A 15,227-nucleotide genomic window follows, 5' to 3' on the forward strand; every position below is an offset into this window, starting at 1 on the left:
ATTTTTTCTCCACAGCTATTATGGCACTATAAATAGGCAATCAAAATATCTGGTATCAATGCTTTTAAAACAAGTTATCTGAAATATCCCTGGTTGTAATATGATTCAGATATACCGGTAATATGAAATGTACTAGTGTATAACATTTACCGTACAGAAATAGATCAATAAGTTATATTTGGTTGGTAGAGCTTCCTAGGTGTTTTGTTCTATTATCATGCTTGATGCATTTCCGATTATTACCTAGTTCTGTGACTGAAAAATGACTTCAGTAGGCTTTTTAATGACTAGTGTAGGTACATATTATTAAGTAATGTCCTGAAAGTTGCACCATTTGACACGAAATGCCCTTATTATGTGTGTGTGTAGCCAGATTACCTCCGTAGTCAGGATTCTGCAGTGTGGGATGCTATTAAAACATCTGACTCGTGGCCACATAGAAAAAAGTAGAAAAGTTTTTTTTCAGAATGAAAGGACTCCTGTCTTGAAGGGTGTCAGGCAGCTGAACTAGACAGGGTAATGGATGTCGAGTCCATCGCCACGCTTCTTATTCTCTCTGAGGTGTTCCATCTTCATCATGCAGGCCATTGTTAGTGGCGCTGTGGGTCATTAAAACAGCTGGTTTACAAGCCCAGCACCATTTATTTCCAGTTTAATTTAAATAACATAGATTAGCAGATCAACATACACTCCACTTTTTTATTGCTTAACATCTTTATCTCTGGAATGGTCCATTATTTATACCTTCACAATGTTCCCCCTTATTTATAATAGCCAAGTTTTTTTTACACAATGTAATGAATCACATTTTCTCAACTTATTTTTAGATGAGATATACAGTAAATTTGGTAAAAGACACAGTAATTCCTCCCAGCTGATTACTAAATGCCTAACAGAGTTCAGTAGTTAGTAGTTACTGTATGTTTTAAGAACATAAAATACAATCAGTGTCCAACAATACGTTTCTTTTCAAATGTGCAATTGATTATAAGCTGTTCATTTCCATCCATCCCTGTTCAAGTTCTTTACTGCTTTAGTTTTCATAAGAGCCTTGTGAGATCTGTGGTTTTATTTCTATGCAATTCTCATCTTGTCAGAGAATGAATACCAGAAATATAACCATCACTGGAGTTCCCTTTCCTATGACTACTCCTGATAAAATTGTACAGAGCACTGTTGAATGTGTGGAGCTACAAAGGGTTTAAAAACACACCGCAAACGAATTAGAAAATAAAACACTGAAATGTGGAATGAAGCTTTGGAATGGCCACCAAATCAGTTGTAGTCCTATACATTTTCCAGTATGCAAATGCATAGGTTAGTTTATTTACCAATATTTAAACATCACTCTCACATTGAGGTACAGACACCTTGTTTTCAAAAGTGTTTGCTAATGGGCAACGATACTGCATCACACACTATACAGCATACACATAGACTACATTCATAATATAATACCTATTTCCTATTCACTTGGCCATTATCTTTCCACACTGACATTTACATCATCTCTGTTCTTTACTCTGCAGCTTGATGTTTGCATTTTCCTGTGCGTTATTTGAAATGTCTCTTTTTTTTCAGTACTGTTTGATTTCTATTTCCTACTCTGTTAGAATGTATTTTTTAAACAGGTGGCACCAATGGCTTTCTGTAAATTGAGATGCTGTGCTTTTAATAAGAAGTTTCCTGCTAGAACTGCTGTTGCAAAGGACCTGAATAGAGAAGCCTGTGGCATTAAAGACAGTAAATGATCTGCTGTTTTAACAACAATACCCACAGATATCATTACTTGCAGTTAAATATTATGAAGCAAATCCAAGTGTGCTTAATGGACAACGCGGTCATTAAATAATGGGGATTTACACACAATATCACGTTCATTTTAAAGCAGAGTGTTATTGTGATGTGCTTTATGTTTATTACTGTGCTTACCTGGCTGAAATGCAAACATTCATTTTGTAGCAATGTTATAAGCTATCCCCCACATGAGTATTAAATTGCACTGGTTGGTTTAAAATGCACATTGTTAAAGAGATGCAATTATGTCAGGTGGGCTGGAACAATTACACAGCATGGTCCATAATTATGTTTTTATTAATCCATTGTGAATATGCTTTTACACTTTTTTTTTTTTTTTGCAAGATCTGTGATAGTGTTCTTCCCAGGACAAAACTCTTAGATTTCTGCTTTAATATAGTGCTACATTTTGTAGAACCTGAGCACTTGATAGTGATAATCAACATTCGGGACAATGTAGCTAAACTAATAAGATGTAAAAAAATCGATTTTAAAGGCTTCGTTTTCCATCCTTTAATACTTTGTGTATATTTATTTTGATCAATTATTTTGATTTAGTTTTGTTTGGGTAGTTTTGTTAGATGCCCTGAGATGCTTCTCCATAGAGGGACGCGATATGGTATGATGGCCCTGTTACTGGAAGTGCCCTCACTTACAATATTAGCTTATTACTCACTCAGCATAAATAATATTTAGCCAGTATAATGAATCTTTCAGAGAACATCTCTGTACCTTGTGAGTGAATGAACGGCGAACAAAATAAACAATGCACTTCAAATGGATAATATTTCCCTCACCCATCCCCTCACCACTCAAACTCCCATTTTAAAGGCGGAATGATGCTTGTCCTTTTAAACCACAACTTAAAATGCAACTGTAATAGGTCTCGAGCAGCATTTTTCACCTGTCATCTCACATTAACTAACACTAGGCATGACCTTGGCGCTTCATACATTAGGGCAAGGTTTATTTTATCGTAATGATGTTTCTGTGAAATTGTGCCCGTGTAGTGCAAATTCTCATTACAGTACTCCAAATTAATTTTCAAGGTTGATTCTGCCTGTTCATGCATAAGCACATACCCAATCCGAAGCTGATTTTGAAGTAATACGACGAGAAATGACATTTAAATGGATATAAGACTGGTATTGATTCCTCAATAGGGAAAGCAACATTTTATTTAAAGAGTCAGCCTTAGGTCTCTGATTGAGCATGCTACCTGATGTAGCGAGATTTAAATAAATCATAAATCAATATATGATGAAGTGACGTACGATTCTGTACAGATGATACATGATGCTACTTTATCTGATCATACACCATTTTTGCACAACGAATAATGAAAACATCACAATTAAAACTGCATAATTCCTAGGCTGCAAAGCCTCTTTTTATGGGCCTGTATGAAGTATCTTTGATAGGACAGAGTAGTTAAAGAGGTTTATATTACAAAGAAAACATGCTATGTGATTTGCCTGCCTAAATTAAGTAAATAAGTATGCATTGTCTATATGATGTATTCTAAATATTTATTCTAGGAATTCAAAAGAGCATGTCACCTAACAATCGCTAACAATGCTTGTTTGTGTGCGTATGAGTGTATGTAATGTTTGTATCGTGAAGATGTCCTTGCCTGGTATGTTGGTAAATGTAAGTTTAAATAACACATTATTTTAAGTCTAATCTAAGTAATCTAATATTAATTATATTATTAATCGTCCAAAACTCAAGATTTTATAAGTCTAGAAACAAGCAGGTTTTGAACATAAAACAAATTCTAGACTGTTATTGCTATATAACTTACTGCATATAAACATACTGTATATATTGACAAGGTTTTTTTCAGAGTGTGTTCAGTAAATGTTGATAGCTAGACAGTCCTAGGTCTCACTCAAACTGCACTCATGATCCCAACATCACTCTGACAGGCTGTTCTTAACCCTGCACCTCCTTCTGAAGAGGCCAGCAGCTATGCAGTAGGTAATGAGAGGTCTGCCACCACCATAGCAATACCTCCATCCCTTAGCCACTAACTATAGTGAAAGTGACCTTTCCTGCTGGGTGAGATCAAAATCCGGAAACATATCCCGTCTTAAACCAAGTCCCAGCCTGACAGACACAGGGCTAAAATCCAGGACACAACCTTTCCATAATACAGTAGGTCAAGAGAGACAGAGGGTTGCACATGTCATTGTTCTGTTAATGGCGTCCTGTTCACAAAGTTTGGGCTCTTTTGTCTTTTGCTTAATTATACTCTTACTTTTAAAAGCTGTTTGTAAAAACGTGTAAGAATTGCATTTAGACCATTAAAGCAGCCCTTTAAAAAGAAAAAAAGGCTTCCGAATCAGGTACAACTTTAGAAAAGAAAAAAGAAGCAATTCACCCAATTGAAACAATTACATAAATTATTATAATTTTCTTTTTTTTTTCTTTTTTTTTTTAATTCTGATACATTAAAAATGTTTGTTTGGTAACAGTATACTGTAGGATTAATTTTAGAAAAAATAATTTAAAATGGTCAATTTGGTACCCCTGTTTAATTGTAAAGATTTACAGCGAAAAAATAAATAAATGATCGCAAATGACACCTCACCTCCCACACAAAACAAAAACTAAAAGGTCACACTTTAAAACTAGTGCTTGTTCGCGATGAATTAATATTGATTAAGAATTGAATATCAATGTGGAATGTGTCTTGAATAGATGTTTAATTTACATAATTTAATTTCAATTCAATAGATGGTGTTAGTTTGAAAGCATTGGAGAGTTCATCAGGGCATGTTTAATTTTCACTTGGTGTGGAAAAGCTAAAGTTAATAGGCAAAATAATTACTTTTATATCATTATAAATGTATCATTTAAAGGTCTACTTCTGCTTGTTGCTGGGCAAACTACTAAACCTGTTAAAAGGCAACACTGGAACACAGCCTTTTCTCCCCCCCCCCCCCCCCTCCCCCCCCTCCCCCCCTCTCTTTTTTTTTGGAGGCTGTTCAAACGACAAGTGTGAGGAGTAAATAAATTACACTCAGCTCATCTTGGATGTTTCATCGAGCAGAACATGAAAAAAGTAGTCGTGCCGAGGTAAGGTTAGATTTCGGAACTTGGCTGCAAAGTCAAAAGACGTTTGGCTGCGGGTCCGACGCTCCGGCGTGCGAGGGTTCCACAGCCCCATCCTCCTTTAATAGGAGAGATTATTTCTCTCTGAAAACAGTGATCACTACCCCCCCCCCCCCCCCCCCCCCCTCTCTCTTCCTTCTTGAGGTGTAATTAAGGGTCTGCATCAATAATGTTCACATGACATACAGTATAGTAAGCCAGCTTGGGTTGTGTTAAACTTTGCAAAACTGTTGCCAAAGCAATTCTTTTGAGCTGAGTATTGTTTAATGTGTTTGTAATTATTAGCCCTTAGTTATTGAGGTACACAATGTTTTTGAATCCTTTATTGCAGGGTAGAAATTGTTATTTCTGGTCTAAATGCCTGAAGACAGCCGTCCATTTTGAAATGGTGAATGGGTAGCTGCTTCAAGTTTTTGTTTTCCTTTTTTTCCTCTTTTCAAACTAAAGACTTAGTTCTGCTTCTGAGTTTAGGAGTGCTCTGCCTTTGTAAAAAGAATGTCATTGAGCTACAGTCTGGGTGGCATGCTGTCCTTGCTCAGGCCTGAGTCCGACTTTATACATATAAATATATTATCCCAAATGTAACTGGCAAAGCACTTCTGTTTACTTTGTAAACCAAAAGACCGTCCTAAAGGATTCCAGCGCAGCCGTCATTCAGAGAAACCTTCATATTTATCACAGCAGTCAGTTCTTCAATAGATAACTGGCAGTGTACTCTCTTGGGAAGACTATACAGTATATTAATTAATTTCAAGCTTAATACATTCTTTTTACTAAGCTTACAGATGCACACTTGGCTATGTTTTGTTATACTTGTGGTCATACCTCCTGTGTTTTACCATGCCTTTACTGCTTGAACAACTCAGTGGTACTCTCAATGTAATCAAAACTTAATTGCTGTACTATATCTCCAAATCCAGCTAAGGCAACAGGAAGGTGTGATGCCAAATCTTTCAGACTATATCACGCACCCACACTGTTTAGAAGAATCTCTGCATATACTGTAGAGGTTGAGCATTACATACAACCTGCACAGTAATCTTTGTATTATTATTATTATTATTTTTTGTTAATGGTAGACTACAAGATGGGCATGATATTAAAGGCTGTAATTCAAGGCACCTCTGTCGCTTTATATTTTATAATTAACAGTTTTGCTCCTTTACACAAATAGTCTAAATTAGATTAATGTTGCACCAGATTCTCTCAGTTGCGTTTATTTTGTGTTTTTTTTTTCAAACTGCTTTTCATCCAGGCCCCCAGGTAAAAAGTTACTTACAGCACATGCTGGACTATATTTCTGTGTACTGCACAAGCAGGAACAAGAATCTAGAACAGTTTTTATTGATTGATAAAGGCCAGAGCACTCTCAGCCTAGAAGACCTGTCTGAAAGTACCCAGCTGAAGGGTTTAATTTTACTCCATACACTAAAGATGGAGGGGATATTAAGTTGTGAAGATCAGCATCAGCAATCGATGTTTTAAGAAGGCACTTGTTGGAAAGATGTCTGGATCATGCACAGGAATATCTTAAAGAACACATTATCTCCAACATGCAGGGGGACAGCCTGAGGCATGCCTGTGAAAAGGAAGAAGAGATTTTGTGCCATGGCTCTGTGCCGCGACTGGGGAGAGAGAGATAAACCTCTCTCTAGGAATCACTGCGAATACAGCATTCAAAAACTAGACAAGTGTTACGGTATGCTTGTCAATTCTGAATCTTCTGAGTTTTGTTAAAAAACAAGGAACGCATCCCAGTTGTATGATGCTGTGATTAGATTTATAGGGGTAAGAAATGGGATTATTAAGAATATTATTTTTTAACAGATACAAGGCACAACACTATACTGTACAGTAGAGAAGAAAGAATTGGGGACTTTAATACATCAGCTGCCATGAAGGAGAAGGAGAACTGTTAAAACCCAGGTGCATGCAGTCTTTAAATGAAACTTGTTCAGCTCTATTTAGCATTTTAAATAATGCAAGAATACAATGATGCATTTCTGTCAGTGTTTAGCCAATATTATGAAAATCCTACATTCATTTTTAATTCTTTGAACTTAACAGCATGAAACCATTTGCAATGCCTGTATGTAAGCAAGACACAACTAGAAATGTGTTTTTAAAAGTGTGCAGAATTAGAAGAATAAAACTGATGATTGCTAATGCAGGAGGACACATTGGAGAGATGTGAGTTAATACTGTCCTGGAACAAATATAAAGATGTGGCTATTCTTGAATCTATAGGTGTAATTCAAACACAAAATACAACATTGGCATTGCCTTAATTCCTTTGTTATGTGGGCCTGCACACTATACTTAATAATACTCTTAAAGATTAAGTAGTGGGGTTCAGAAACATTTCCAGAATTAAAACAGTATCCAAAGTAAGTATTCAAAATTGTAGAATATTGTGCTCGATAAGTCACAGTTCACTTGCAAATGAAAATGCACAAAAGCAACTAAAGCTCACAGGTAAAAAATAATACATCACAGTATCTAAAACTGTTTGATGATGAACTGTTTTACATTACAGTACCTTGCTACATTTTAGTCATGTGAAACTGGAGGAAGCACTGTGTAACTTCAGAATAAAGACAGACTGATTTATGCATGCAAAAAAAAAAAAAAAAACACAGGCTGTGACGGATTATCAAATAAATTGTAACATTGAAGAGATGGGCTGTGCATGAGAAAACAAAGTCCGAAATCGTGTGTGATGGGTAAGTGCATTAATTTATTTTATATATATATATATATATATATATATATAAGTAATTCATATATAATAGATAAGATATTATATATATATATATATATATATATATATATATATATATATATATATATATATATATATATATATATATATATATATATATATATATATATATATATATATATATATATATATATATATATATATATATATATATATATATATATATATATATATATATATATATATACTATATATATATATATATATATATTATACTGTATATATATAACCAATCATATTATATGTAACTATAGTCATTCATGGTGACTTGAACACATCTAGAGTAACACTGTATTGTTTTGAGGAAACGTTAAAAGATAAGTATTTTATCATTCAGTTCTAAAGTACTCACCTATGGATATCAATATCACTGGGTTAGACCAAATAGTTATCATGCAATAACTCCCCCATCCAGCTGTTGTAAACGGAGAACATTGGTAATGAACACTCTGCCGAACGAGTAATTTTCTGTAATATCGTACAAAAGTTTCTCTACTAATAAGTATCTCGTAGTATTTATTAAGTAAAGGGTCTGAGTGAGGAAAAATGGACAATACAATCCCCACCTCTAGCCTTGCTGTAAATTATTTGTTGTTGCCATAATTTGTGTGTGTATCTCTGAGAGAGAGAGAGAGAGAGAGAGAGAGAGATGGAGGGGTTCCAAGGTTAAAAAACTATTTACCAACAGGGCATTACATTAGGTGTAACTATACTTCTACACACCTTCACATCAGTTCTGCCAAGGGCTGCAGTCCATATTTGCTTTATGAATCTGTCAAGAAAGTAATATTTTTGAAGTCCATAGCACACAGTTATTAAAGCTTTTTGGCATAGAGCTGCCCGTCTCACTTTCTAACGAGTTGGATTTGTTTGAATTTTAGGAAGTCAGAAAACACTGAAAGCAAAGTTTTCATGACCATTTTAATGTTTGCAGCATCTTCCTTTTGTTTTATATTTTGCAATTAATTTTCCATTGTCCACCATTTTGCTTTGTTGCGTGAAGAGAGGATGGATGTTCAGAGTGATGCACTATTTGAGGGTGTTTGTAAAAAAACCTATTGACCGTAAGCATGACCACAAATAGATCAGGAATCTATTTTTGGTCATGCAATGAGTTTTAACCAAGCCAGAATGTCTAAGGACTGATTCATAAATAAATAAATAAATAAATATATTTGTCCTCAACAGACGGCTTCATGAATGAAGGTTAAACATTTCCATATCCTTCTTCGTGTGTCTCTCCTTTCTCTTCAATCTGCTCTGTGGAACACTGAAAAGATTAAGTGGCAGTTGCTTCATTTGCATGCAGGCCCTGGCATGTGTATTTCAGGAATTCAAAGTTTCAATCTGAATAGTTCAGATCACATCAGCATCTACCTGACATAAACAGCGCTGGATGGAATTTAAAGTCCTTCTGGCTATTCTGCTGTGTCTTTGTTTATTTTGCCATTTACAACATCCCTTCTGAAACCAAGGTCACCCTCCACAAAGCATTACATTCAATACAACCTACCCACATCTCAGTACATAGTGGAAAGAACATAACAGCAAAAGGACCTAATATAACAAGGTTTGAAATTACTATAGTAACAGACTAAGAATAATCAGATTTGTTCAAATATTATCTGTTTTCAGTATCCTGTATACATATTTATATGTCAATTTACAATAACAAACCTGAATTCAGGTACGCTGTTCAGATGTTAGTATCACAATATTTCAAGTGGTGTCATGCAAGTGAGGCCAGTCTTTTAAACTGTGACGTTAGATATTTTGGATTAGCGTAAAAGACACCACACTGTCAAGCATTTGCCTCAGTTAAGCCCGGTCAAAACTAGGATAGGATCCAAAGCAGGATATACCCAAACATGAAGCTGTTGAAAAGTTCAGAAGTCATTCAGACAACAGCATGTGGAGAAACTCAGTTCATCTTAGCATTTACAAAATTTCAAGAAAAATAACAATACAGGCTATCATACTAACGTAAAACATTTCTAAAGCAACTGAACTAGTCATAACAACACGAAAAGAACAGGTTGACAGGTGTTTGATCTTAGCTTAAAATGACTGGGCTCACATTGCAGCATATAAAAAGCTGTATGCTTGGATGAAGTAGCCCCCCTCCTGGAAGGGTGGTTAGTGTGTAGAGACCAGAAGCTGAAGAGTAAGCAACAAGGACAGCAGGTGCCGCCACTCTTTTGTCCTGGTCATGATTATGATTATTTGTTTGCTCGCAAAATTGTTGAAAACTCTTTTCTGTGTGAGGAAGTATAAACTTTCCTTCAACAAAACACATTAACCAACAGACAGAGTTTGAGCGGCAGGTGTTCTGTTCTGTCCCCCGTCCCCCCCAGTCTGCAGATACACCTGATACTTTAATCATGTTAGGACTTGTGCCGCTCACCTGCCAGCCAGCTTTAAACAACACAAAACAACCGGGGTCACAGGTTTGAAAGCAGTTAACACACGGATTGTGGGCATGAATCCAGTTAAATACAATTAAAAGCATAGCAGTCATTACAGTAGTAATAGTAACAGAAGTAACAGGGATGTTTTCTAATATTACTTCTTATTAGTAATATTATCGCAGGTCCTCTTTTTCATCTCCTTGTTAGTATTTTGAATATTGTGCAGCTATTTCAAATATGTTGATATAGATGAAAAGTTGTAGCTGCTTCTTGGCACCTGATCACTGTATGTGTTGTGGTTCAAACTCTTTCCACTGGTCTAGCAGCAATGGGACCATGTGTCTACAGAGAAGACACCCAGGATGCAGTAGCGTTATTTCAAATATTTTCATATCCTGAATTAATTAAACATAATACAACTGAGGAACCAAAAACTTTATGGCACAGAAAAAGAGGTCAAACATGTTCATTTAAAAGCATTATTCACCCTGCTTTATATATATGTACCGCTTCATCTTTCTCTTACAATTTATTATTGCGAATCCTTATTAGAAATGATTGGCATTAGTTAATCCTCATTGAGGGTATTTAATACCAGGTGGCCCATTAATTCATAAAAAATTCAGTGATATATTCGTTTTTGGAATTCAGATAGACTGTGCTGCCTAACCAGAAAGATCCCAAAGTTTACATCCTTACATTCTCAAGATGTATTTTTTCTCTCCATCTAACAAACTCATGCAAAACCCTTGCTGTGTTTTATATACTCATCAATACACGTGCTTTATTATGATGAGCACTGTCAAGGTTGTTTCTTTCAACTGCACTAACACAACAGTAGCTGATGGTTTATGCATGATGTGAAGCGTGTACAACTCTATATTATGAAGGAAGAAAATATGTGATTATCCCCTATTCATTGATGCAGAGGTTTGATATATCGTATTCAGTCTGTTTGTCTTTCCTGCAAAATGTGGATTGTTTTTGAGGGATATGAAAACTTTAGAAAAAAAAATCACTGATGATTCAAGACCACAGGAGCAATGCAGACCTCAAAAACATTTATCAAATGCGCATCTTTGAATAATTCTGTTGAATAATGCACTTATTCCCATTTTACGCCCAGTGTGTTCGTTTTTTTTTTTTGTTGAAAATTGGGCATTTTTCTGCAACAAAACTGCACCAGCTGCTGCTAATAGCCCTTCTGCATGATTGTGGTAATGTGCAGTTTCAGACCTGTTTTGTTTGCCCGTATAAAACACCATTAAGAGAAAATGATAGCTCTGTCCCCGAAACTCCATTACATGTGAACACTTTAAAGAGTGCACTTGCTTCATTACAGAGGCTATGAATTATGCATGAGCCACTTTTTTTGAGCCTTCTGTTTAAACTGGAGAGGAGCCAGTGAAGGGGAAGCTGTGCATGGCTGTAGGCCGCTAGCCTTCAGATTAACATTAGCGAGGAATGGTTTTCTAAAGGCTACTCTTCCAAGGTTATTGCCCTGTACAGTACAAGGGGTGAAAGCAGGTCAGCAAACCAAGTCCTTCTGCCAACATTATGTAATGACGTGACACCCCCTTATCGACTGTATGCTGTGACATGCTTAATTACAGGCCCAGCACAAGCGCACACTTCACCTGCTAATATTGTAGTACTCTTATTAGTGGTGTGGGTTTCACTTATTTTAAATTCTATTGGATTCAGCGTACTTTTTCTTTCTAATTATCACATTTAAAATCAAATATAGGAAATATTTTCAGGAAATGTGCACAATGCTTTTTCAGTTTTCCTGTGCTTATACTATGCATTTGCTTATGTCTTATCATGCTTCACTGTGCTTTGCTGCACTTTCTGCGCAGTAAAAACTTGATTATGAATCACAATTATTCAAGTATTGAATCATCCAGGACACAATGTTCCAATCACAAATATATACCTCCTACAGTGTACTGCTGTAACTTTCACACAGTAACAGTTCATCAACGACTCCTTTTTAAAGTAACATTTTCATGAAATAAAACTAAATCTGATTTATACAACAGTCGTATGCAGTGCAACCTCTTCGTGTGGCACCATTTCCCTTTGGTTATCTTACAGTGCAGCTAGTCTTGTGCCCTCCAGGCTTTTGTGCTCAGGCAATATGCCTACCAAAGAGACCTAAATCATAAGAAAGATCATAGGGCTCCAATGTGCAATGATAACCCCTGACCTCGCCATGCCATAGTACCACCAGTGCATTTTCTCCCAAGACATCCAGAACATAATGTGATTTGCATACAGATGCTTTACAAAATCCCCCTTATCAGCTGAGGGAAGGATGGTCCATGAAGGAGGCATGTATGGCCACCCAAATCTCCTGCCATTAGTCCCAGGCAACTCTGTAAACTCTGGGAGCCCAGGTGGCACCACAATTGCCATTAATATGTTGTAGTATTGTCTCGGAGGGTCCTTCACTTTCCTACAGTTTATAATCCAGCATACAACAAGAGGGACACATGGAGTGACATTATGTTATAGCAAGGCCTTGACTGCTTGGGATTTTAAGGGATTTTCTACCAGGAGAAAGAGAGGGTCGGGGCAAGAGTTATAAAAATTTGATAATTGCAGTGGGGGAGGGGGGTGGGTACTGTTAATGGATGCTGAGGCTGCCTGAATATAAAACAGTGTATTCTTTATTCTATTTTGCTGTTGTTTTGTTTTGTTTCTTGAAGCATGCCACCTATACTTTAGGACATCTGTTAAGCTGATTTTCCAGGGTTTCGCTTCAAGACTATCAAAGAGATTATTTGGTTAAACTACATCCATTACTAAAACCACTTCAATTAATTTTAGTATATGCTGTTTTAAAGGCCAATATTATGTTTCTTGTGTAAAAGAAAAAAAAAGTTTCTAAAAATAAAAGTATCTAAATAGTCTACTGGTTAAAACGTGGCATTACTCGTTAGTTGAGTTTGTCATACAGGCCATAGTTCTTACAGCATAAAGTGATTATGGTAAAATACTGTTCATTTACAGTTCAGTTACTTAGTAAACTATTAGAAGTACAACCTTGTAATGACATTAACAGCACCATTAACAACACTAATACTAAATCAAATACAAATACATATATATAATATATATATATATATATATATATATATCTATATATATATATATATATATATATATATATTTATATAAAGATTTGAGTTGTTCTTTTCTATTTTGTAACGTAACTCTGTATATTCCTGTGACTTATGTAAGGTGACCTAAACTCAGGCAAGAACTGCAAGATAAAAGCATTGCGCTTTTTTTCCCCTAAAATAAAAGATGCATGAGAAGGGGAACTTTTTCATTAATGACACTGAAATAAAAATGCAGCTCAAAATAACCCATTGATCTTCCTTCCGCCTATCTTGATTTATGTGTTCCACAATCAGTACTTTGCACTCATTTCATTTGTGTGTAATAATTGCTTTTCTTTTTTTTTCACCAGCTAACCTTTAAAAAAATCCAGGGCATGCGTCACTCTGATATTCTCTCCACAGTGACAGCTGGGCCGAGGAAGCCTGGGCCTTTCTTTTAGGCACAAAGCCTATTAAGTATGCCACTCACTCAATGACCCCTGCAGCCTGAAATTGCTGTGAGCTCCACCCAGAAGTGTGGCAGGCTTTGTCATTGTAATCTGGCCTTGTTTGTGGAGTGTTGCCTGTATTTACTGTTGACTAGGCCTTCCTATTTATTCAGCCTGCTGCTGCTGCTGCTGCTGTAGGGGGGCTGGGTAGAAGGAGGCAGGATTTATTCTGCTCTTGCCACTAAGCCTGACCATCATGCAAATAGAGACGAAATGCCTTTTGGCACTTTTGACTTTTTCCTGACTGGGCATGCTGAGTCGGCTCTTCAGATAAATCTCAGGAAAAGCACCACGGATGCTGATAAATTCAGGCATAAAGGCCATGGTTATTAATAATGCTAGCCTTTCAAAAAAAAAAAAAAAAGTTTTGCAATTTTGAGCTAGAATATAGAATATGATTTCTATTTACATTAACTTGGAACAGTCATTATTAAATAAGTTCCACAGTGTCTGTCTTTGTGACATTAATGGCTAAATTAGCAATTAGCACTGGATCGTGACAGAATTTAGATGACTAACCCAACAGGGAACCTCCATAGCAAAACTAACACTCGTCTAGCAGACAACATATTGCATGAAAGCTTGCTCTAGACTGAAGAATCTAAGGGAATATGCAAATGTATTTCCCAGCCTTTTGAAGGAGAAGAGCTCTGTTCCTTTATGAGACAGACTTGCTGCAGCATCTGAGCTCTGAAATGAATTGCACAGATCACTGGCATTGTGATCTATTGATGTCACTACAAGAGTGCAATAAAGTCATCATGTTTTCATTGGGATTTCACAAAGATCAGGACCACGACTGTGTGAAAACCTTAACGGCACTCCATCTGCAGATCACACAGAGCGGCTGCTTTGCAAATGGGGGAGGCTGCATGCATGAACCAAGTGACACAATTGTAGCTTCCTTCAGCTTAACTGTCTGCATGTATGGTTAGGGATTAATCAATGTAAGAACTTGAACATTTCATATACTGGAGTGAATGCTTTTTATAAGTTTTAAAGTGGAATGTAAGTTAGCACATAATATATCTTGACTTTAATATGTCCATGGTATTGAATTATATATATATTTTTTTAAACTAAATTGTTGTCTGACAACATGGATGGCATTTTGGCACACATCAGTAAATTGGAACACAACTTGAATAATTTTATTTTCATAGCGCACATCATGTACATTGCTCAGCTGGTAATAGGTTCCACTGATCTTTTGAAAGCATGTGGATGCCTCTATAGCAAACAAATCAATATGCAGGGATTCCGAAAGATCCATATTTAAATATAAGAGTTATCAGAAGCCTTTTAAATGCATATTAAATATGCGCGTGCATATATCAAACAATATTGCAAAATATATATTAAGAATACTTCATAATTTAATAATTACATTTTTGCATTTGTGTTTTCATTTTTTTTATAAATAAAATATTTAGAGAAATTTTAGTACATACTGTAATACAGTTTTACACAGAAAAGTGAAAGATCCTCCAAACAGGGCCTTAAAGTT

This window comes from Polyodon spathula, chromosome 23 (genome assembly GCF_017654505.1).
Source record: "Polyodon spathula isolate WHYD16114869_AA chromosome 23, ASM1765450v1, whole genome shotgun sequence".
Lineage (NCBI taxonomy): Eukaryota > Metazoa > Chordata > Actinopteri > Acipenseriformes > Polyodontidae > Polyodon > Polyodon spathula.